Genomic DNA, 26,792 nt, shown 5'->3' on the forward strand with positions numbered 1-26,792 from the left:
ATTTCATTAATGCAGAAACAAAATATTAAAACACAACAAAAACAGCAAATTAAAACACACAGCTGGAGTTGTATATTGGCATTCATACCCAATTATTGGGTCTTTTTTATGTTCACCCAGCATGATAACTTTGGCTTACAATAATACAATATAATTCTGTATCATTCACTACCATTAATATCAAATATATAATCATAATTTGATAAAGTAAGACATTAGTTATGAAATTGCTACCTATCATACAGTGCTGTGAACATTTTGCCACCTTACATATTTTTTTATGATTTTTGCCTTTTTGTCATGCTTCAGTGTTATAGATTAAGAAACAAATGAAAGTTTCAATTATGGCTAAGAAAAAAACTAATGTCATTTGTTTTTAAATGGCTTTCTCTGTTAAAAAGGTTACTACAACCAACTAGGCTCTATGGGGAAAAAGGTATTTAAATAAGGGTAAAATTTAAGAGCACATTTTGACCATTCTTCTTTGAACACTGCTTTAAATTGAGCCACACTTGAAAAGTATTCACCACCCTCTCTAAACTTTGACCAACCTCCTTCAAAACCCTTAATTTGTCTTTGTTGAGCTAACCAAAGATTTATATTTGCTGTTGTACTTCAGATCTTTCTCGTGTCAAATAGCTCAACTGTCGCAATGGCTGGACATCCTCATTCATTCCTTTGTTATCTGAGAAGAAATCATGACTAAATCGGTTAGAGAATAAATGTGTATGGAGTTTCAAAATGGGTTTCTACAGATTTTAAGGTTTGTTGCTAGTTTTTTAAGGTTAAAACAGATTTTAACTTATTAAATGAAGCTTTAACAAAAATTCGATCTGGAAGGCTCTTATCAGCTTCACCTGACGAACCATGTCCCTTGTTTAGCTCCAGTCGATCAACCTTCCCCGAAGCCAATCATCTTACAATATTCCCCTCATTTAGCACCTCGCCTAGCTTCTCTCTCCCAAACTTTCACCCACATCCAGCCCATCTCCTCTCTCATTCTCAGACTATTCTAAGTCCCACACATGCTCTAGCTTATTCCACCAGCGTCCAGGCCATGGGGCAAAGACTGCACCAATCTTTTTCTAGGTTACTCATCCAAGCGTACTTTCATAGCATCAAAGTCTTCTGCCAGGGCCCCGAGCGCCAAATAACTTATTTCATTTGTCTTTATCTGCTTCCATCTCCTTGAACCCCAGTTGGCCTTGACAGATGGCCATTCACACCAGCCTGGTTTATGATGGAGGTTTCTTCCAGTTAAAAGGGAGTTTTCCTCTCCACTGTCGCCACATGCATGCTCTAAGTGAGGAATTGCATAGAGTCAATGGGTCCTTGCAATCAGCTGATTTTCCTCAGAAAAATTTGGGAGAATATGATTGTGTTACCCTTAGGAATAAATAGAGTAATATTTTTCTAATTGTCTTAAAGAAGCCTAAATTAAGATTGATTAGCAAATCAAACATTTGTCAAATCTCTTATATTTCAGGAAAAATATGGAGCGTCAGACTTTCACATCTACAGCAGGTGCTATACTGATGCTTTGACCACACAGAAAATTCTACATGAAAGGTAAGCACCAAGCATCTTCAGAGCTTCTCAGTCTGAGGAGGTTTACTTTCTATCAAAGGAACTACATTCTACCTCAGAGAGGAGAATATTTAAGCACATCTGCACGGTGACATTTCTGCTCACAGAAGATGGGGGTTTGTAGCTGTACTTTTCACTCGCACATCGCCAGTGCATTTTTCTCCCTAACCTTTTCCTCTTCAAAGTGGCATGAAAGGCAGCCGTCACGGCTGGCGATCAAAGAGCAACAACCAAAGCAGTGGCTCTCTGTTGTGCTGCTGTCATTTTCGCTCTTTTAAACAACAAAATGAGAAAGTGCTTCAGAAACTCCCGGCCACTCTTGATAAAGACACAGTAACTTTATACGTCCCATCCTGGGAAATCTGAGGCCTTGTCTCTGCTTTTTTGCTTTTAGTCCTTTGTTTTGGCACAAACATGTCAAAGTCTGAGCTGACATCCTGTAATAAAGATCACAATCATTTTGCAGCAGAATATCTAAAACCATGCAGGCTGCTTACTAATGATGAAGTTGGAAAGTCGAATCTCTTATTGCTTTAATTTTTAATCCAGCATGGGGTTACATGGAGCACAAATCCCACCACTCCTGGTGTAAAATTTATTGCGGACTTGAATTATGTAAACTGAACTCTGACCTCCAGTTCTGTTCTGTTCTTTTCTGCTCCTCTGTAGGAGGAATAATAAACGAGTCCTTACTTCTCGTAAATCCACAGTTTATTTGCCCAGATTACATTTTAAATGCATTGTAATGAATCCAATTCTGGACTGGTTTCTATAGACTTAAAACTTTTAAAAGGCTTTCTAGTATGTTTTCTCCCTGAGAACACAACAGATTCTCTTAACTTTGAAAGAAATGGGGAACTTTTAATTTTAAAAATTTTACAGAAAACCCATGGAGTTAATGTAAATAAGTTTTAAGATATTTTTTTTTAATTATTATATGGAAGGGGATAAATATGCAGGTGTATGCAATTCAAAATGGTGTCTGCACAGAGGCTCCAAACCATGCCCTGGGGAAATGGGGTTCCTGGGGGTGCTAATACCCCCTAGTGGCAAGAGGGAGATTTTAAAAAGAATTATCAAAAATACTTGGCACTATTTAGAAATTTCTTATGAATATTCTGAGAAACGATTTAGCCTTTTTTTATTTTACTATTACGTGTATTTGAATTTGAATTTTATTATTTTGAGGCCTAATCAACACAAGTTCATGGAAGTAATGTCATGGCAACATCAAACAAGCTAGAACGCTTAAGTTAATGACATATTTAAAAAATCCCCATCAGCATCCAGCATATGTGCAGTTTCTGTCCAAATTTATTTATTTTTTTTTTGTGAATTTTTATAATGGGGATAATAGGATCATATTAAATTGGTGTCTATGAACTATGTTTGTTCTCTACTTCCAGACTCAGTTTTTCTTCATTCATGCTTGCAATAAGAAGTTTGCTCTGAAGTTGTGAGAGGTGCTCTTGGAAGTTTTGACTATATGTAAGTAAAATTTTAAGCCTCTCGGTATGAAATAAATATTTTGATCAAGATGAGAAATCTGCATCCTGGTATGTTGAAGTACCAATAGTTTGCGTCCAAGAATTTAAATATACTTTTATATCTATTTGTGCAGGTTAACCTAACCATAGTATTTGTATTATTTTGATCTTGTGTTCTTTTTGTAATGGAGAACTGTTCAATAAGGTTTAAATAGTATAATAGTATAATTATTTCCTTGTGGTTTGTCTAAAAGGAGCTAATAGTCACGTGTGACATAAACACAGTGATTCAGGTCGATGGCAGCTGACCAAATCTACTTTGTTATAGTGTTATTGTGAAGTTTAATTAATGGCGCATATATTCACCTGAGAACTGATGTCTGTGTTAAACAGATCCTGGTTGCGTGCACAGAAGTGTATATTACAATAAAGTAGTGATTCTCAATCTATTTACATATTTATTTTGTTGTATTTTAAATAGGCCTATAGGCCTATAGGCTCATAGAAAACACAACATTTTCACAGAACCAGTTCTGTGAACTGTCATAACACTTGGGTTGCAATCTATTGAAGAGCTAAAACTAGGTTCTGGTTTCACTCATACATATAATTTGTGCCAATTTCATCCCACTGAGCTTTTACTACTTGCCATGGTTACTATGTCCCGGTACTTCATCTGTTGCACACCACTTTATTTTCTTTGTAATTTGTTTTCTTTAACTCTTGAATAAGGATGCAAGTTATCAGATAACCAATTTTAAAGTTCATTGATCAATCGATAAGCTGCTATTTTCTTAAAAACCTCGGTTTTGTCTCGTATCACAATATTTTTTCCATGACATGAAGGGATAGATATGTATTTTAAATATGCTGGCCTAAAGAAATGACAATTTATTGTATGTTTCTTACACATTCATAAACTTAAAAGGTATAACAAAACAAGAACTGATTTTAAAGAAAGATAAATAAATGAAACAAAATTTTTAATTCAAACCAATTTACTATATTTAACACCAATTCACAACACATGTCTGAGGTCCTTACCTCCAGAACCACTCCTTTGAGTGTATCTTTCTAATTGGCATTAATTTCCACCTGTTGTCTATTGCATTTGTGCAAAAGCATGTGACATTGATTGTCAATCTGTGTTGCTTCCTAAATGGACAGTTGGATTTCACAGAAATGTGAATTTGTTGCAGTTTTATTGGGTTGTTTATGTTGAGCAGTGTGCAATAGTGACATCAAATGGTAATATCAGGATCTCACAATTTATTCATCATGATGGCAAGAAAAAGTCCACATAAACTGATCATCTAAATTGGCAAATTTGTTTGTGTTTAGACAGTCATTTATAGTTTTATTTAGATTTATTTTATTTCACATTGATATTCACCTGTTTTAGAAACATTTAGCTAATGAAGATGCACTTTTCGAATGCTTTAAATACAAGCATAACTTCAAACAGCATGTCTTTAGCTGTTTGACCCTGTTGAAACTGGGAATGGTTTTAGGATTGAAATCCCTGTTGCTCATTACCTTAGCATTTCTATAACACTTGGATCAGTCCAAGCGGTATAACATTGCCATTTTAAGCTATGCAAGTTCCTGTTCCCCTCTTCCCAATGTCTAGATGATGAATGCATTGACTTGTTTCCATGTGATTGGCTGATTTACAAGTAAAATGAGAGTTATACCTAATAAACTTTTAATTGCTATGTTTCATTTAATTTCTGACTATTTGGATGTGTTTTTATGTCCTTCTCATCAGTCACTCCTTGCGTTTAGCACCTCAGGGCCTCTGTACCCGGTGTCCCCTACAGTATGTTGGAACCTTACTTTGGCATATCACAGCTCTTCACAGGTTATGGGTTTGGTGGCGTCAGCATGGCTGTCAGCGGTGGCTGTCAGTATCACCTAGGACGTGGAGTTTTGCGGAGGTGAACATGAATCGTTCTTACAGCAAGGAGCCGGTCTGTCAGAGTCGCGTCAGGGAGGGATTGTGTTGCTCTGACGGGGACACAGAGATAGAGACATGCTTGAAAGGTTGAGGTATTGAATTTTACTTCCTGACAGCTTAGTGACCTTTCAGCTCTTGTGGGGAGGACGAGACAGAGATGGATTTTGCAGTCGTCCGCTTTGCCGTGCGCTGCTCCTCCCACCGGGTTAAGAATTAATGCTTCTTTCTGCCTCTCTGCTTTGCAGAGGAGACTCTGCTGAAAAGATCCCAAGGCTCTTGGTGGTACACACAGAAAAAGGTTATTCTCGTGTGAACCCCTCCAGCATTTCACACAGAATCACAGGAATTAACTCTGCAAACGAGTGTGAGGTCTTGTTAGTTGGCACGAGGGTGAACTCGACAGCGTCTGGACAGCAGCACACCCACGCAGAAATCTGCACCCTGCCTTTTACTGATGCCCCCGCCACTTCCTCACACCTCGGCTGTTCATAAATACATGGAACACAACCACCTTGCTGCTGCGAGGCATTTCTCCTCTCCATTGGTGCCTCTGGGCAGTATTCACTCCCACTTTTTTTCCCTTTTCTCTCTGTGGCTTTAAGGTGAAGGTAACAAATCATGGTTTCATCTGATGGCCTCCCCAACTCTCCACAGGATCACCCAGTGTCTGTAGAAGATACGAGACGAGAATGCACATCAGTGAGCTGGCCTGTTTTATCTCCTCTTTTCTTTAAATTGACAGAATGAGCTCCAAGCTGTATTTTCCTTCTTAAGGTTCACTGACTCTTGGCTTCACTGGCGCTGCTTTGTTCCCTCAGAGTGTGCATTGATGGCACAAAGCTGCTTAGCTGCTGAAGTCACGTCCCCGTAGTTTTCTTGGCAAAGTGACCGAGGGCTGAAGATGATAGAGCTAAAATGATGGCGAGGAATTTCATTCCCCATCTATCTTACGGGGGCCACCACACGTGGCCAGCGATAGCTCGGCAGCTCTCTGTGGTCCATTACTCCAACTGGCCGATGAACCATCTACATGAAGAGCCTCATTGATCCCTCTTTACTTGTGCTTTGTGAAAATATAAAGTCGAGTGAGGTTAAATGCAGATCCATCAAGAGGCGCTCTGCTGGACAAGGACAAAAAAACAGCCACTGAAGCATCTGCAGACGGTCTTGAATCACGTGTTTACACATTTTCATGGGGGATTTAATTGGCAGATCACCGAGTGCAGTGATGAAGATTCTTCATCTTGCTTAGAGACACTTCAGCAAGACTAAACCCTGCCAGCAGAGAAGGCTGAGCCCAGATCATCCAGCTAAAAAGGACAGTCTCTTCTCCACTGTGGCCTGGTACTGCTGCAGTATTTACTATTCACAGCATTCATAACATTCCCTATAAATTTTTCATGGGCATGTCTTAATATTGCAATGAAATAACACCTCTTTGTATCACACCTTTATATATCCTTGAAAGCTCCTGTCACCTCAGATATTTCAAATATATAAAAATAAGATTTAATCACTGTTGTGAGGAAATAAAATGAAATTTCACATAAATACATCAGGGCTGACATATTTTCTTCTAGTTTTTCAAAGCAATATCATTCTGATCTTATTATGGTTAGAGGTTATAAAGACTCCAAAAGCAAAGAAGATGAAGAACTACTACAAAGAGTAGGTAAATTAGTCAGATTACCAGAAAATATCAGATGAATAAAGGATAAATAAACCAGGAAACATGACTAATTAACCTTGACCAAGATGAGGTTAATTAGAATGGATCAACAACAAGATTCCAACTCGGAATAATACATGAAAGACCAAGAAAAACAAAACCACAACCAAAGCCTGCAAACATATCAAAGAAATAAGGAAGAAACTGAGGATTTTTTTTATTATCAACATTGTTCCATTTTACCTGGTTAGTTTTGTGTGTTGAAGTTTTATAAGTCCTATTCAATCATTTCATCAAGTATCTTTTTAAAGTTGCCACAAAAGTGTTCTCTTCTTGCAGAAAAGAAAAACTCAACATGTTGGGGGATAATTTTCCTTTAAGAAGGATTACAATATCTTTTCTATTTCACTTAAAGCAGCACTATGGGTGAACTACCTTGTGAGAGCAAATAAAAGGTTTATTTGAGAGGGGGAATCATATTACTGCAAAAAATTGCAGTAAAAAGGCTACTGTGCAATACTACTCTACTCTTCAGATGTTTCATTGTTTGAAGTTTTATAGATTCTATTGTATCATGACTTTAATACCTCGACAAGAAAGCCTTTTTAAAGTTACCTATTGTTTTAAAGCTTTGAGTGACAATGGGATGTAGCTAAGTGGTGCAGGGCATGGCTGGCAATCATTGTTTACAGCAGTGCTATTTTCAAAAGGTCCTGTAGGGAGAGTACCCTATATTGGATATTAAATCCAATGATGCAAAGAGGTTCAAGGTCACTGTAGCAAGGTCTTAGGTCTAAAGGCCAATTTATACTTCTGACGCATAGCCTCTGCAACCGTCAAATCTATCTCTGTGCGCCACCACGCCCCCCGTGCAGAGGTTCTGCAACTGTTGTTGCGCAACTCAACAAAAATACTGATGACACGTTGGATGGTCGCAAACCCGCGGATGTGCGCAGACAAAAAGCAGCTCTGATCGGTCCTTGGTATGCCTTTGCAGCGGTCTGTGTTGTCGTCCCTCTCAATTCTGCATTTTTAAAAACTAAGGAGTAAAAACAACAATGGATAACCACGACGGAAGGTTGGTCGAGGAGGTTTGGAAGTACAACCACTTGTACGATGCGTCAGACATGTTGTTTTGAAAAATAAACACTCCCGCCGGCACCGCCGAAGAAGTTCTCGTGACAATCCGCCAAAGTCCTGAATGCGTTTTGGCGAAAAACTGCTGTGCGTCCCTAGAAATTCCAGACCGACGGTGTAGAAGCATACCAGCAAGTGACATTTGATGTGTGCGGTGGCAAAAGTATAATCCTCTCTTTAGATGAAGCAAGAACGCTGTCTTGGAGCCATCCAAGACAGCAAGAATTACATGAAATTGCAGAGTAATGGAACATATTAGAGTGAGTTTAAGCGGTCTTTATGTCCTGCACAGAGACGTAGAGCTGGAGCTTTATAAAAGAAAAGTTTTCAACCTGGTCCTAAATTAGACCAATTTTCTTTGTCATGGGCTCAAATTGGCACCATAAGTTTACAACATTTAAATCTTTTCCAGGGTTCTAATCTTGTTAGATACTGAAATATGAAAATAGAAAATGTGAATATGTTACCTTTTAAGAAATGGGTTATTTAAAATTGTATTATTTCAATTACTTCTGGGGTATATATGCAGTAATTACAGCTCTATTTTAAAATAAATCTTTGTGAGAACTCAATATTATGATTCTGAGTAGTTCAGGCAAAAATTTTCCCTCCCTTATATCCAAGCAGTAGTTTCAAGCATGTTAAAAACAATTATTCAGACAAAGGGAGGTAGATTTCAGAGGAAAAATTAGCTTTTTTTGTTTATCTCATTTTATTGATTGGTTTAGAAACCTCTGAAACAGGTCTCCTTGGAAACTGCACACCTCTAAAGATTATTTACTGCTGCAGGATTTATTTGACAGAGCGAAAATAAAACACTGTACTGTGTGTTTGCTGGTATAAATGGGGGGAGAAAATCCATTCATTACTCTGGTGTCACTCACTGATGTGTCTTTAATTATTTTCTGTACAGTGGTGAGTCGCGTAGCCCAGAGGGATGAAATACATTAGGTCTTAGTCAAACATGCATAGATAAATTCTGTGTTGATTTTGGCTGGTTCACAGCATTTATCACATTACTATTATTCAAAGTGTTGACTAATTACTTTTTGCTGACGGGCAAACCACACAGAAATTAACATGTTAAGGACAAAATCACCTTTAAAAGCCAGAAAAAAAGTAAAACACTCAGGAAAACGTTATTTGCATGTTAATTAGTAGACATGTTTTTTAAAGGAAGCATTTTTAACTACTTGGCCCTTACTGCCATTGATGTAAATTTTTGTTAAACAACCAGATATGGGGGTCCTCAGAGTAATCTGTGACATGTGTCCTATGAAAGATGTACAAACACGTGGGGTCTGAGCATCAGAAGGTTTGCGTATCTTAAAAGGAGTGCAAACATGTCGGCTCTTCAAAGAAGGTGCAAAGGAATTCGCAACTGCAAGTCACCAGACAGGATATATATAAACCATTTTATCTTCATGCCTTCATCAATATGCAGATCAGATTCAAATGACCAATTTGTGCAAGTGGAGGACAGTCAATTCAATACAATTCAGTTTATCCCTAGAACACCAATTCACAACACATGTAATCTCAAGGCACTTTATGGTTATGGTTCAACCAGATCACACAGTCAAATCGATTCAGTTTTATATCTAAGGAAAACCAGTTGATTGCATTGACTCATTGACTTAAAGGCAATCCCTCACACCAAGCATGCTTGTAACAACAGTGGAGAAGAAACAACTCCCTTTAAACAGGAAGAAACCTTCAGCAGAACCAGAATCAGGGTGAGCGGCCATCTGCTGAGATCGACTAAGGTTCATGGAGACCAAAGCAGATATACAGAAAGAAGCAGAGATAACAAAGGCAACTGTCAACTAGCTCCATGGGTGGCCCAGTCCAGAAAACACACAGCCAGGCAAACAAGCTCCAAGCAAGCCCCTACTTCAGAGGATGAAGAGAGCACATCCAGCCAGTCACAGTCAGAGAAACAGGACTACACTGAAAAAACGGCCAAGCACCAACATCCACAAAGATGTTGATGGCAGCAATACAGCTCATATGTCTGTCCAGGATGCTCAGTCTGATATGAACATTTACCACATGTAAAGTCATTTATGATTTTTTTCCAACTGCGACTGCAGTTTTTACATCTTTTAGTACTTGTGAAAGTCGGGTGTAAACTGACACACAAAGACTGTTGTCATTGTTGGAACAATGGGTAAGATCAAAGCAGTGTTGTTTGCGTTATCGATTAGGATGATGAAATAATTTATTAATTGTTGAAGCTCCTTTTTTTTTAGCTGCGGCAGGGTCTGTAAATAACCTGGAATGGTCCGGTACCGCGTGCTCAACGTTGAGTAACTCTGCTCTGATCTTCCCTCTATGCTTATGCAGAAATGCATCTTTGTGCCCGGAACTCCGACTTCGAGCTTCACGCTCCACTATAATGATTCGCTCTCAGCAGTATGGGTCTTCCATCGCTGCTTAATAAACCATGGGGCTGATCATCCACTGCCAAGCGTAAAAAAAAAACCTTTTGTCTAAGTCTCAAGATTTTATTTCTTCCAGTTCACAAGAGGTGATACTAAACATTCTTTAATTTTTACCTAAAAGAATCCCTAAGTTATGTCCAAAGATATTTCATTGAATTCTGTTAATTTATGGATAAAGAGCCCAATGTAAAGGTACATAGATCTTTGAATATTTCTCTCTCATTGTTCTTGTTTCTTTCTATTTAAATACTTAAGTTTTTCCTTGTATTTTTATTAGAACATTTTCTCCGTTTCCTTTAAATATGTCAACATTTTAGTTAGCATATTCATTCAATTTAGGTCTGGATTGTCATGGCAATTATGTAGGTTCTCTCTGTATTTTGACTCCTGGGCAGCGGTAACTAAAGGATAAATTCTCAGAATTAAAGCCAATATTGCCAAAGTAGAAAGAAGAATGTTTTTGTTCTTTGCTTTTTTGGAGCAATGAAGATTTTATTGATCTGTTTGTAATGCATAATTCCTAATAGATCAGCAAGTGGTTGCTACGGTATGGAAACCTTGTATGTTTAAACCCTTTCCTTTATTCTACATTTTGTTAGCTTGTCTGTCTGCTATATTGTCAGCTACAATATGATGTGTTGAACAAGATCTGCTAGTTTCAGTACTTTTTTATAAAGTAGGGCATTAATTCATAAAAAAGTTTGAGTTCTTTAAATCAAAGTTTGCTGCCCAGCAGCAATGATGAACTGCATGGCAGCATTCTACACCCAGCAATTGTAGTATCTAGGCAAGAGCTGTCAGTCTGGTAAAGAATCTGGTTGTTATTCGAAATTGTAAAGGTTAACTTTTTTAGCAACATAAAACTGACTAAAACTAGACTTAATCCCTTTTAACTTTTGGTTGACTAGAACCGCTAAAACTATTGCTTATCGTATTGGCTAAAATGTGACTAAGACTAATAATAGTTTTCGTCCTGAAGACTAAGACTAAATCTAAGATGGCTGGCAAAAACAACACTGGTTCATACCAAAAGTTGGGAAGATATAGTTAGTCTAAATATATTTACATATTTGGACAAATAGCGGGGTAATCCTTAAGTGCCTATCTTGTTCTGTATATCGTATCAAGCTACATTTGAAAGGAGCTGGAGAAGACAAATCCAGATGTTTAGAGAATAATCAACTTTTATGTCAAATCAGCAGACAAAATGTTCTATATTTAACTTGAAACTTTCATTATTTTATTCTTATACTTTTTTCATAGTAATGTAAGATAGGCTCTGTATTTAAGCTGCACTATGAATAATATTTTATGTTTATCATTATGTTTTTAATATTAATCATTATAACCAGTGGTGTCAAAAGTACATACATTTGTTACTCAAGTGGAAGTATAGATACTGCAGTTTTAAAAACACTTTTTCAAGTTGAAGTATCAACTTGACCTCTTTACTCAAGTAAAAGTGAAAAAGTATGTGCTCCAAAAACTACTTAAAGTATAAAAGTATAAAGTAACCTTTAAAAAAAAACAGCCAGATGCCATTATATGAATTGAAAGCAACATTTTTCGACTATTTCAAAAAATTCTTGGAGATAGGGCCAAAGATGAGGGAGGTCTTGTTGGTCTCCGTCTTCATCTCCCTATATGCTCCCACCTGTTTTGACCTTTCAGACATTTCAACATCTTTTTCTGAATCCCTCATTGTAGCATGGCATAGACAATTCGCGTTTGCAGTTTGAAGAACACCTGCTTGCTTCTGATGATTTCCTTTGGGGTCAGCTCTAATTTGACGAATAGCTAACCAACCAGTGTTTGTGTTATATGATTCCTCCATCCATTACACTAGTTTTCACTAGATGTGGATGGCGCCAATGATCTGCATTTGATGGCGCACATGATGTGAAATAAATATTTATAAACATTAAACCGAAACCAAGAGTAACGTTTGTTTTAAAAATGTATGGAATAGAAAGCACAGATACTTGTGTGAAAATGTAATGAGTAGAAGTCAGAAATAGGAAGAAAAATAAGTAATGGAGTAAAGTATAGATACCTAAAAAGTGTACTTAAGTACAGAAGCAAAGTATTTGTACTTCGTTACTTGACACCTCTGATTATAACCTCTATTTCCATGGCTTTGGACCTCAGCTTCCTTTTAAAGCCACTGTTAATTGTAAGGTAGAACAAGCAATCTGCTCATTTCAGTGGGGCAGAACCACATCGATTTGTACATCTTAATGTTGGAGCAGCAATCTTTATAAATCACCTACCACACACAAATATTTAAGAAAAAAAATGCAATTTATATGGACACTTTGCAGATCAGGCCCATGATTGGAATATTGAAAGTGTAGATTTCAGGAACATTTAAAGGATGAGAAAGGAGGCTGTGTAGATGTGGTGTTGAAATCAGTTAATCAGTTTCGCATAGATTTAGAGACTGAATGTGATCACCCTTTGCTTTCAGTGGAGATCCTAGTCTGATTTAAGTTTTATGGTAAACCTTTGGCAACTTCAATACTCAGTGCTAGTCCATGAATAATTTCTATGGGGAAAAAACTAAGCTTTGTCAATGACACAAATAGCTGAACCAATTACTTAATCCAGTAAGAAGCTAAACCAAGAAGTACTGAGCTAGGAGTTCTTTCAATGTGAAATAAAATAATTTGAGACTAATAGAAACATGAATTCTGCTGAATAAGTGATTTTTTTTTAATATAGTCTTGAGATCTTTTGAGGCTTTAAAACTTTCAGTTTGCTGATTTAAAAATCTGAGCTTATTTGCTAACAACCTATAATGAGAATGCATTAAAACAATGCAGCAAAGAGTGTGTTAAATTCCTCAATGCAAACAATGCAAAAAGGCTCCCTACAGGTTACTGCAAACACATGATGCCAGTGATTATTAAGCTTGGGGTAGGGGGGATACATTTTGTTGTTTGTTTTTTTTTACAATAAATAAGATTGTATATTTCCTAGTCTGTAATGTTAACTAAGAATTATTATTAGTATGATGAGATTTTTTCCCTGTTTTATTAATTATACAGATCAAATCTTAACCTGAAAACCACGCAGAAACACTAAAACAAATGGTACATAATTTTTTTTATCAAAGTATAAGCTTAATTAAGGTATATACAATAATTTTTCTGTTATTACCAAGTATATTACTTACCAAGTGCTGTAAGGTAAATACAGCACTTGGTGCACATCAATGCTTCATCTGTGCTGTATTTTTCAAAACTTTCCCCTTATAACTTGGTCAAAATATTACTGTAACTAAATAAAAAGTTGTTTGCCAACAAAATACCGGTAGATATGTAGATGATCAGGCATATTTTGGGTATCTGATGTAGAATTTAATCTAGAAGGTTAATATGACCTTGTCTTTACACGTAACTCCATGACTTATCAACCTGCTGGTCCAAACTGATCAGCTAGCAGATCCCTAATGCTGAGGGAGACTGGGTATTTTTGTACAGCGAGGTGTTTCCTGTTGCCTTCAGGTGGCCAAAACCTGGAAGTTGCAGGGTTAAAAAAAGCTAAATGTTACAATGTCTTTCTTTAAATTTGTTAAAGGGCAAAAAAAAAAAAAAGGCAAAATAGAAAAATTTTGAGCACTTTAAGTATAGATTTTTTTTGTAATGTAATTGTACTGTATTGTAAAAGTGAAAGGTCTTTTGAATGTTAGTGGAAGGGTTTGTCATGAAAATTTGGAAACTTTTCATTGAATATCTACAACTTGGCTAATAAGATAATGGCCAATGCTGTTCCGTTGTGTTGTGAGTGAAATGTAGTTTTAAGCAAAATCTGTTTATGTAAAAACCCATTGATTTAATTTTCTTTCACTGTCGTCTAACATGACGAATGGCGCTGTCCTTTTCCCCTGAACTCTCCTTTGTGACAAGTTTTCTTTTCTCCCTGAAGCCATGAAACATCCTTAATTACATTTCCCCCATCTGTCTGCTCGCACAATCGCCCATACATCACCATCACAACAATTCCATTAACTCCCAGCGCGCTAAATAAAGACCAAGAAGAACGAGGAAAGTAGGGTGCACTCATAAACAAAAGGAAAAGATGATCCCTTTCAATCGTTTTGTGGAAACACTTGATGATATTAATCCCTCAAAGCCATTTGTTGGAGACGTTTTGAAAGAGATGCTATCATGAGAAGAATCGGGTTTTGTATGAACCTCTGCTCTCTCCACCTCCTCCTCCTTCCTCCATCTTCATCTCTATGCCCTTGGCAACAGTAAAATCCCCCACAAGATGGTGATGTGTGCAGCTGGAACCACATGGGATGTAATTACAGAGAGTTTTGAAGCTCGGAAGTGTTCAAATGAGGGGGAAGAAATAAGCTGATTGAACAACAGAACCAATAATGGCCACGTTGCTCCAAACGCTGATGGAGAATCTCTTGACAAATTACCGTTGGGCCTTTTGTGCAGGAAGAGTCCCTTGCTCATAAATATTCACTCAAGCTAAACGAGCTGGACCCGACAAGGCCAGGCGTCTTTAGTTTATAGCTGTATTTGTGACATTAGAATAATTTTCTGTTCAGAGATAACTTTACATGATTTGACCGTGACATCTTCGAAAGGCATCACATGAGATGCACATAAAGGGTGAAGGGATACATTTGCTATTTAGAATACTTAAAAACAAAAGCAGAAACTCCTGTTGCTCCTTGCCCCCAAAATAGATATCTGAATGCATTATGCAAAAAAAACATTATTTACATCAATTTAATACAGTTTATTTGTGCAGCTCCAAATAACAATCTCTGCCATCTCAACGCAGTTTACAAAGACATAAATAAAAGTATCCAGACAGATTGGTTAAATGTTTTCTATCAAAGGAAAGGCAGCTGATTGCATGGAGTCATTTACTCTGTGGGACCTGCTCCTCCTGAATGAGCATGTAGTGAGAGTTAATATTCACATGCATTGTGTTGCGGAAAAAAACTACATTTTAAAAAGAAGAAACCTCCGGCAAAAAAAAAACCCCAAAAAAAAGACTCATGTTGAGGGGACTGCAAAGCAGACTCAAAAATGAACATTGATCCACGAATACTTTTGTTTAGGAATGAAACACTCGAACAGATCAGCTCTGAGCCTGTTTTCAAGTCAAAAGGATGAAAGAGAGCACATACAGTTACCATAAAAGCTTAGACTGTAGCTACTGTATGTCTAGGAGAGTAAAAGGACTAAACACTGTAAAACAGGCCTAATGTATTATCTATAGCTGTTAGGCCCCACCGAGCAAAACTACGTCATTATTTCCGTCCAAAAGTTTACATTTGGTTGAAAAGTGAAACATAAAAATCCATAATTTGCAGATCATTGTAAAGACTTTGAAAACTGGGTTTGCAACATCTTTTATTCGAAGAAAGTGGGACAAAAACAGAATGAACATCACACCCAGATTTTCAGCAAAGATTTTTGGACTAAATCAAGACTGACTGACTGACCAGATTTAGCCTAAAAACAAACGTCAAAATGACGTCTGGTGTTTGGGGGCAGCAGCCCAGCTGACACCCCCCTTCAGGTTGGTGTTGCAGCTAAACAGAGCAACAGGCCAGATTAAGCTTCTATGGTGGGGAAAAGCAGACAGAACATCAGGTCAAAGGTGAAAAAAAAAAACAAAAAAAAACAATGAGGAAAGATCAGAGAATAGTAATAGAATGTAGAGGAGTAAGAAAATGTAGTCCCTATGTTCTCCAACAGTCTAAGACTATAGCAGCATAAATCTATAGTTGGCTCAGGATAACCTGAGCCACCAACTATATTGAAAAAGAAAGTTCAGGAGAATCATGTTTTTTTTTTTATTGTTCATTTTTGAATGACCAGAACTAGACAGCTGATTTGTTTCTAGTGGCCAAAAGAAAACCAAGCAACCAAAGAAGTCTAACCAAAAACATTTGTCACCGAACCTGGTTTTGATCCATTTTCTATCAAGTATACAAATGGGTTTTTATGTAATAGACGAGCACCAGTCATGTTCTTTAGTAATACCTCTGGCCTTTCTAAATTACACCGAAAACTTCTTATTTTTAAGTTTGTTTATTGATTTTTTTTTTTTCTTTTGACCTTAATCTGTACTCTGACCGGGCCATTTTAACACATAAATATATTCTTAGATTTAAAGACCTTTTACACCCCATACCAGAGCTTTATTCGCCCACATTGAATATTTGAAACAGAGGGTTAAATGTCAAAATGTTACTGGGACATACAGACAGCCCTACAACCCATAATTTCACTGGCCAGCACTTTTGGGATGTTTAAGATACACCACAGCAAAACAGTTATCCGATGAGATTAGCTCTAAGATGGTTCAGTGGATCTCAATCAATTGTTTTAACCAGCCTGGAAAAACTGTGATTTCATTCTTCCTCTTCCTGAAGGATATAAACTTACCTAAAGAGTAATAATGCTCCTTTTCTTACAGGCTCTACAGGTGTACATAGGAAAAATTTGTTCAGTCTCAGAGTATTAGAGTCCTAACCAGTGGCGGCTGGCCAATAAAGGGCGAAAAGCGCCAGCCACTCACCCAATGACTTTGATTAAGACGTAAAAAAACATTTTATTGTAATAATAAAACATTTCTAAATATATTAATATACATTTTGTAGATGTGCAAGATGAATATTAAGCTCTTAATGATGAGTACAGCTGTTTTTCTGCCCTAGGGCACAAACATCTTTCCCCATAGACTTGTTAAAGGTTGTACGCAGTGCAATACAAAATATAGGACCATCCTGGGGCACAGCTCTCCTGCGCTCAGAGCTAAAAGTCCTTAAAGTCCAGTCACACCTGTCTGTTATACAATGCGGCTGATTGACAGGTTTATACAATTATTTAGAAACAAGGCTTTGCTAACTGCATGCAGCGAGGCTAATGCCTCCTTTTTTAAAATGTCAGGATTTGACCCAGCATGGAGTAAGACAGTTGTGACTGATTTATAGCATTTTTCAGAAAATGTTATGTTTTCTTGTTGTCGGCATTCATGTAAATACATTGCAGTGACACCTTAGTGTGCATTTGATTGGTTTCTGGTATTCATCTTTTTGGGGTGTTTTTTTGTCAATGACATCATCTACCCAACTAACCCGGCCCCCCAAACCAAAACCACTTTGGAAAAATTCCCAAAACTTGGTCCCTCTTTGATTTGAATTATACTCCAGCTACATAATTTTTTTCCCCCTTTGATTTCATTCAAGCATTAACACAGGGAAATGATGTGGAAAACTTTAGATGTTGATCTATGTTTTGTTTTTTTGTGACCTGCAATCAATGACTGTCTCTTGTGTTTTTGATTTTCTCTGGATCAGGATATTTTTTAGTTCTTTAGTAAAGTGATGAACCATTTCTGACCTTCGCTGCTGCTGCTTGCAAAATAAGAACACATTTTATTCGCTTTCTCAGTACTGCTATATTGTTGGTTAGTCCTTCAATGTGCTGGTTATTCTGGTGGGGGGAAAAAACATAATAAAAAGAGTGGAAATGAGTGAAGATAAGCACTCTATAATTTATTCTTCTATAGCTGCTATTTTAAATCCTTGAACGGTCCTGTAGAGAATCAGGAATGTTAAATCCAAAGCCATCCAATTGTCATATGCCATTTCTGCTTTAAGTTTACAGTTTTTTTATTGGTTTTCTTCGAAAGTTAAATAAATGCATAGATGTATTGGGTGGAAAATAAAAAAGTAATTCTCACTAAGCCACCCACACATCCGCATCCATAGACTGTGAGTGAAGCCTGGAGATGGATAGTTGACTTAATATAGTGTGGTTTAGACAAGGACGGATGAAGCTCAAATTGTAGACGGATGTAGAGCCTGAGCCAAAATCAATAATAAGGCTTTCATTTTCAAACAAGATGAGGCACCTGCAGTTGATGTATAGACCTGAAGGTGATGTACGGACCTGGACCCTAAACGTCCATCAGAAAGACAGGGAACCTGACCTGCCTACAACACATGACAAATGACTGGCAAGACCAAAGCTGCACTGAGGCTACTCTGCTAATCGGATCACAGCCAAGGGAAAGAAGTAAACAAATGGCCTAGCAGACATGGATATCAACAATTTCCTGTTGTAGTTAAATAAAACCAAATCCATACATCGAAGTCCTGCAGGGACTATTAAACGGTACAATGAGGCTATCAGAAGTCAATTTTGGACTTCTGCCTCTAACAATCTTAGATGTCCTTTGAGTGGCATATTGCTCACTTTCAGAGCTTGTATCTAATCATTTTTCACTAGTTTGTGATTCTGATGGGAAATAAAAATGGATATCCCTCAAACGAGCTACAACTCTAGATGTGAAACGACATAAAAAGCTAAGAGCAAGAGTTTACTAAATTTGTAGACTTTAAACTTCTGTTTACTTCAGTGCCTTGTTTAAGTTAATTCCTCCCTTGACCGATGCATGCAGAATCAAATCTATTTTTATGTCATTCTGTTTACAAGAGTTTTATGCAGAGTGACTGTGGCAATTATTATTATAAGTTGATTGTTTTAACTGAACAAGTTCACAATTTAGTTCTGTACTTGTTCTATAGGTTTTGGAGGATTTTTAAAGTAAAGATTACTTAACACTTAGGGAAATACTCCGTATTTTATTGGGTTTGTACCAAAAAAAAAAGATAGTTGTGAATCATTAGCATTTAGTTTACATGTTTTAAAACTACAGTAATGTGTTTAGATAAAGGAAGTTCTAATGGTAATTTTGGGATCTGAAAACAGCTTTAGTTCATCTTTTGGAACTAAAAAATAACATTTGAACCTAAATAGGTTTGTTTTTATCAACTCATAAAAAAAAAAGTTTTTTTAAAAGAAAAAATTATTTAACCTGGTAAAAAAAAAAAAAAATGCTTAAAACTTAAATGTGAAAGGTTTGTCAAAAACATCTGACCGAAAAATAACTTGTTGTTAAAACAGTTTTCATGTTACGTTTTGTTTTCAAAGTTGCATTTCTTTTCATTTATTTATTTATTTTGTCTTTTTTTACTTTATGACCGCAATTTAGCTCCATATAAAAAAACCATTGGGGGAGGCACAGTGGTATTGAAGTAGGTGTGTTTTAATATCTTTTTAAATTAACCATGTTGAGAGGGAATCTTTGAAAACAATGTATACTACTTCTTATTCTTATACAGTAGAATTCTCAGATAAACTTAGAACAAATACACTTGCTAAATATAAGACATTTTTTGTTTTCCCAACATGTGAAACATTGCAGTTCTTTAACAGTTGAATATGTTCAGATGGTATTTTGAGGGGAAACCACTTCTTAGTAAACCAAAGGGGCACCCAGCAAGAAAAGTTTGGGAACCACCAATAGACTATTGCTGTGTCTAAATGGAGTACATTTAGAATACCTTTAGTTTCAGAATACACTATAAGGCATTTTTTTTTACATTTTTGCATGCAACTGCATGAATTTTGCATGAACAATTATACATACGAGATGTTATTTGAAAAAAAAGTGGAATTTTCATTACCATTCTAGGGTACAAAAAGGGTCAATGTTCTAGTTGTAAATTATTTAGGAGAAAAACTAAATTAGGAGTGGCATAGTTATAGTTTAGACTTGAATCCAGTTTAAATGCTGCGAAGGAGTGGTTTTTAAAGTGGGGACATTATCACCATTATTAAACTGCTTGTAGTGTGAGTAGTAGTTCAAGGCGCATTTAATCAATAATAACCAGAAAGGATACTGCAAACAATTTAAAAGAATAAACTAAACCAACCTGTTCCGGCAGCAACTCTAAAAGACCTTTATATTGTTTACAAGAATGAAAAGCTTTACTATTATTTTTGATATTTTTCTTTCATTTTCTGGTGTTTAGCTACATTCAGACATTTTAAATGGTTCACGGTCAAACAGGGTACCAGTTAGTGTTAATAAGGAAACTTTCCTGCATTTAAAAAAGCAGCAGCCTTCACCGTTCAGCTCTCTAACCTGTAGATTTGTTGCTCGCAGATTTTGTCTGTAAAAGCTGATGGCATAAAAAATAAATAAATAAAACTGCAAAAAAATATAGATAAAAAATACAAGGGAAAAATCAAAATGAAAATTCTGTCGACATGTTCCAAAAGCAGATGGGGATGGATTGGATTTCAGAGAGAACTTGAAGTTTTTGGTTGTTGTGCCTCTGATTGTTCCCACTTCAACTCGATAAAGCACTTCTTCCATGATTGTTGGCTGTAGCCCTGCGTTTGACATGGATTATAACTTGTGTTTTTGGTTAGAATTAGTTCAGAGAACATATGGCATTTCTCCCAGAACAGAGATGTACACTTTGATATTGTCTGTAATCTCTATCAGAAACATCAATAGAAATGTTTGGCTGCAGTGTAATCTTCTATATTTACTCCACACTGAGATGGACGTTCATTAAAGTTGCATGTGGGCAACTTACTAGGCTGTACTTGTATTTTGTTACAAAAACAGAAAATACCTTATGTTACTCAGATTGTTCCTAGAGGTCTGACTAAACATGTTAAAAACCACTGTGGTTGCTAAAAGCATGTGACTTTAGGAATGGGAGCCCCTCCTTTTTATTTATTCTTCTGTTTGTTTTTATTTATTTTTTTGGTTGTTTTTTTTGGTTAAATTTTTTTGTCTTGCCCTGTGGTAGTGGAAGGTGCAGGTCATTTAACATCTGGATTATTTATGACAATATGGAGTACATTTTTGTTAAAATATCCATTTTATACATATATATAACCCATATCTGGATTTTTTCCTACGATGAGTCCCCCTCTCATTCAAAAGTATTAATGATTGTCCAAAAGTGGAATGTACAATAACTGAAATAAAGACTATTTTATTTAATCTTTTAATTTGAGCATTTCATTTTTATAAGTGTAGAATTTCCATCTCAAATAAAAAAAAAACATATTGTTGCCTGGAAGTTGGTAAGGAATCAAAATAAATAAAAAATAAAATTATATTATAAACCTGTATTTATAAAACTGGAGCTCCTCTAAGTAATTCCCTTATCACATTTATCCTTGATGAAATAGGAACAAAATGCAGAACAAAATTTATAGTCAGACTAACTTTATTAGTTTAACTTTGTTTTCATCAAAACACCTGAGCTGCTTTGAGCTCTAATAGCTCAGTGTGAAAAACAGCTGATTGCAGGCTGTTCTCTACTTCCATTCTGTTCCTCTGCTCGGTTTGGATGTGTCAAAGCTGTAGGTGAACTCAAACATATAATAAAAACTTAGTTTCTGGTTGATAAAAGCTTGTTTAATTTTTCAGTTGGGTCTTCAAAAAGCAAAACAGATCCCAGCCCTATATTATTTTACTCTCTAAGAAATCAGTAATGTCAGTCAAAACCCAAAAAGAGAACCGTTCAAGTCCTGTCAAAGACATTGCAATTGACACCAAAGCCAGTTAAATTCTACCATAAGAGCAAGTTTGATAGCTTTAATATAAACCATTGTCTGCAGTTAATCATTCAAAAGCAAAGCATATCCTGTATGATACGTGGAAAAATGTTATAGCTGGTCTGGATTCTGATGTTATGTACAATTTTTTAAAACTAGACTTAGGGGTTTCAGAGAAAAGATAAAGGGGAATAAGTTCAATAAATGAGTTTTACTAAGCTGTGCTCTTTTTAATGCATTCTCTGCAAATATACTTTTCATTTGTGCTGGTCTGTCTTTTATAATATTTTTTTATACTTAAAAAATAAGTTTTAAAATCTGTAAAAAGTACTACTTTACCACATCTCCCCTTTGGTACATTCTAAATAGGAAGGTTATTTTAAGCAGCAGCCGTCATATGTCTGCTTGAATCATCTTTATAAACAGCATCTTTTTCTCAGGGGAAAGCTTCTATAGAGGAATTAAAATTGTTCAGATTGTTCTGCTGAATGAAGCTGTCACTGCCATGAGGTTTAACTAGACTCCGATGTGAAGTCAGAGGTCTGTTCGGTTGAACTTTGACCATGCAGCCTTGCAGAAAATTAGTACAATGAACATTATCGACATGTTTTGCTGGTGTGCAGCTTAGATTTTAGGATGTCTGAGTCCAAGGACGTAAACATTTCCAATCAATGCATTATTTTCTCCCCAAAGTGTTAGAAAAGCTGACCAGATACTACTTCTAATGTCAACCTCTGGTCTGAAATCAAAGCTAAATATCGAAGAGAAGGGAGAGTATAAAAATGGATTTGGCTTTCATTGTGTTTAATATAGACTGATTAGTGTAGTAATCAGCCTTTTTTTATTTTCTCATATCAATGGATAAAAGCTTTATTTTCAGTTTGTCTTTTAAACTCCTTCAGAGAAGGTAGGAATAGCTAGAGATTAGCTAAACTGTTTGCATTTCAAAATCTCTCTATCCTTGTTTAAGAGAAGCTGAGAAGAAAAAATAAAACATAAACATGGGAATACTATGACATAATTTCATGAAACACCACAGAAACAAGCCACATCAAACCATGCACAACTGAAAGCAACATCACAACAGTTCACTTTTTAAATTTTCATTTTTTGTTGTGTTTAAGAAGGAAAAGCATCCAAAGCACCCTGGACCTATCTGAAATAGGATTTCTGTCTTGTTAGTCCATGAATTGTAATAAATCACAGTTGTTGATTAAAAAAAAAAAAAAAAAAGATAAAAAAATAATGGGAGCTGTCCTGATTACTGCCAGAATAGTTGCATCAAGAAATGACCCAATTACTGTCTGATAGGCTTGTTGATTACACCCTTGTGTTCATTTAACTTAATTTTACCTGGACAAAGATTTTGCATAATATACAGTCTTTATACTGTTACTTTTAATCAATATATCTTTCATACTATGTTCTATTTTACAGTGGTGAGAGAGAGAAGTTAAATTTTGATTACTCTGTATTTACAGAACATTTGTGGTTAATGAATATTGAAAACTTGATTATGAAAGCAAGTAAGTGGATCCCAAAAAGCAATGTATTCACTGATTTAAATAGAATAGTTGAGAAAATTGGCATCTTTCAGTCTGGAAGGAGATTTTAAAAATCTATTCCTAATTTTTTGGACCGACCTGTGTCGTGTAGTATACAGGGGGTAGTAACAAGGGTCAATAAGCCACTCACGACCACCTCCAGATCAGAAGTCTTAAGGTCGGGAGAAAATCACTTTTTAAATTCAGTTGGCCTTCGTTAGTTGTTCGTGAGCACACTGAAAAAAAATCGAAATCTAAGTAAGTAATATATTCTTAAAATAAGTGCATTTTTTCTTGGATTGAGGAGGTAAAAGAGACATTTTGCCAATGGAACAAGACAATTTACACTTGAAATAAGAAAACACAATTGCATTGTCTAATTTCAAGTGCATGTTATCTAATTATCTTATTTTAAGACTAAAAATACTCATTCCATTAGCAAACTATCTCAAATTAAGGGTAAATACACTTAATTTAAGACATTTTTACTTATTTCTAGATTGTTTTTCAAGTGCAAATCCTGCTATTGAAGCAGAGTTACAAGCGTCTGTGAGCTGTTTTACCAGAACCTCATGCACTGGATGTGCAAATAAGGTATTTCTTCTTCTTCTTCTTCAAGATTGACGAGTCCGACCAGCAGCATCTCTCGCTGTTGAGTCCCAAGTGTGGTTTGTGGACGTGCAGTTTGAGCAGTTTGATCGCATCTGAGCTGTACAGTGTAAGAACATAAACTGTGCGCTGTGAACTTTTAAACCCTGCGGTTTCATCGTACAGTTTGAGCTGTAGCTGCGTACAATGATTGAAAATGTACAGTGTATGCCCATCCTAAGACAAAGATTTGGCAATACCGGAAGCCCAAGGTGAAAACAATTTCTGACTAAAGTAACAAATTGGTAAAATATTTAGCTAAAACTATCTTGATGAACCTCAAGACTTCCATGAAAATAATACCTGGACTAATGAGACAAATGGTGTATTTTTTTATGTTTTTTCTCATCCTTATGTCTCACATAAATTGAAGGTAGATGATGACAAGATTTAGTCATGTTGAATATGTTATTGTTAGTCTAAAGCTGTTTTCTGACTTCAGTTAACCAGGTTCTCAGTGATGGTTTCGTCAAGTCTGTAGCCAAACGTTTAAGAGGCACCCTACTGTAGGGATAGGGTACCGCCATATTTACGATCCACGCCAGTAGTAGGTTATTTTTGCCAAATTGTTAATTAATTTTCTTAAATTCTTTTATTTTTAGACCTTAAGGTAATTAAAAATTTGCAATTTTAACATAATTTAGCTTCGTCTTATATAGATGAGCCTTGCCTGCTGTTTGTAGAGACGTTGAAAGGTTAGAGCTACAAGTTTAACTCCTCCCAGCAGGAGGTGGAACACCGTAGCTCGCCGGCTTTAGTTCCAAACTGTTTGCCAGACAGTTTCTAGGTCTACTTCTGTCTATGCTAATTCTTCATTCACATTAGCAAATATTTAACATTGCTGTTTAGAGGAAAAATTATAACTTCTGCATGGTTTCTGAGCCCTTTTGCTTCCTTAAGTCAGCATCTATGTTCATCCTAATTTTGCTTATTTTTTGTGAGTGTGTCGGGGGGATTGAGGCTTAAATCTAAGAAATATAACCCCAAGAAGAAGCAATGTTGGAGAGTCATTACAGAGCCATAAGGATTAGATGCCTGAACTCCATCTGATATGGCTGCCACTGGTGCAAATTCCTTTTGAGTAGACAATGTCATCGTAATCATAAGGAAATATTTATACATTTTGGACCCGTCGATATATGAAAACTATTATTTACATTTAATTACTTTTTTTTTATATTTACCTTTCCTGTTGGGACTTGTTTTGATTTTAGGAGCAACCTCCTGTCTACCTCTGGCCCTGACTGTTAAGATGGCGATGCCCTGCCACTACAGTACAACACTGCTGGGTTTTAGAGCAGCCTAATCAAAGTTTGGACCTAAACCAGATCCTTCATGTGGTTAAATAAAAATTATTTTGCTAAGAAAAACAACTCCACTTTAGTATATAAAACATTCATATATGTTTTTTGTCCTGTACTTATTGGCTGTTCTTTGCAGCAAAGGTTAGCATAACCGATTATTGAATTTAGAGGGTGAGTGGTGATTATTTTGTCCAATTTTAACTAAAATGCTTCAGTCTTGTTCACGAATCAAATACACATTAAAATCAGCTTTACAATTAAATTAATCCAACATTTTAGTCTGATAACACATAAAACAAAGCAATATGTAAAGGGGGCATACTTTTTCCACAGCCGTTTATGTTGAAAAGTCCATAGTAGTAAAATTACTTTTTTTCAGTAATTGCAAAGCCACTCTGCGTTTTGTCTGCAGTTAATAAAGATTAATAAGATAATGTGAAAATGTAATAAATATACAACACTCCAACCTCTGTATCTTGCAAATTTACCACTCCTAACCTCACCGGGCACTTCAATTACATTTTAGAGGCCTTTTTAATTTTCTATGTGGGGATATTGGACTCCAGTCCATGCATACATTCATACAAACTCAGCTGAAACCTTTGACCTTCACTGTTTGCAGGCAATTTGTATAATGACCTCTTTTTTTCCCTTTTCTTTTTTTTTTTCTTAATCGAGTTTATGGTGATTTACAGTTAGGCTTTTGTTGTCCTTTGCATTTTAAATATGTAAACATGCTGAGGTTAAAAGATAAAAATGTTTTTTATAATAAAAAAGGAGACTGCTTAATCATTTTGTTTGCAAATCCGATTATGGACATGCACGTAGCTTTTAATCAGACAAATCAGGAGGAGTTCAAATTATTTTCCAGATCCCAGCTAAAAGGATATTTTCTGTGATGTTATAGACACACCCGTTCAGGTACTGAAGGTCTTCTTATAAAAAAACAAATGATATCCTCTTAAGAAAAGGGTCTTTTCAAATATCCTCTTATTTTTTTTCAGGCTTAAAAACTTAAGATTTTTTTTTTTTCCTCATTCAGCAACTCATGAAGGCCTTTAATTGTTCCTGAACAGCCTGTTCTAGAAGACCTTTTGTTTTCATTTGAGTTTAATCTAGCCAGGGGGATTTGTTTAAGCAGCTTTTATTTTAAAACACATTTCAATGACAAATTTCTCAATAAGCCCTTGGGCTTTCAACCACTTATGTGGAGAAACATTGGAGACGGTCAGAAGGCCAAACACGAGATGATGAATGTATTGGCACCAAAAATGAGTGGAGTTCCATGATAAAGAAACAGACACTTTACAAAAAAACATGTAGAAATCATTTGGGCACTATCAGGCTGTATGCAATGATTGCACTGAAAACACCTCAAAGGACTGTTTAAATTGTTTGCATTGCACATGCTCCATAGTTTTTGCACATATTCGCCCCCTCTGGCAACAACTCAAAATAACATCCCTGTTGTCCACATGGAAAGGAAAGGAGAAATACCCCCTAGTCTGTAGCCCAACTCTATCATCTAAAATTGTAGGTGTTAATGGTAGCAGCCCAGCTAATATTACCCTCCAGGATGGAGTCACAGCCAAACAGGAACAGACCAC

This window comes from Cyprinodon variegatus, unplaced genomic scaffold (genome assembly GCF_000732505.1).
Source record: "Cyprinodon variegatus isolate N-32 unplaced genomic scaffold, C_variegatus-1.0 Scaffold810, whole genome shotgun sequence".
Classification (NCBI taxonomy): Eukaryota; Metazoa; Chordata; class Actinopteri; order Cyprinodontiformes; family Cyprinodontidae; genus Cyprinodon; species Cyprinodon variegatus.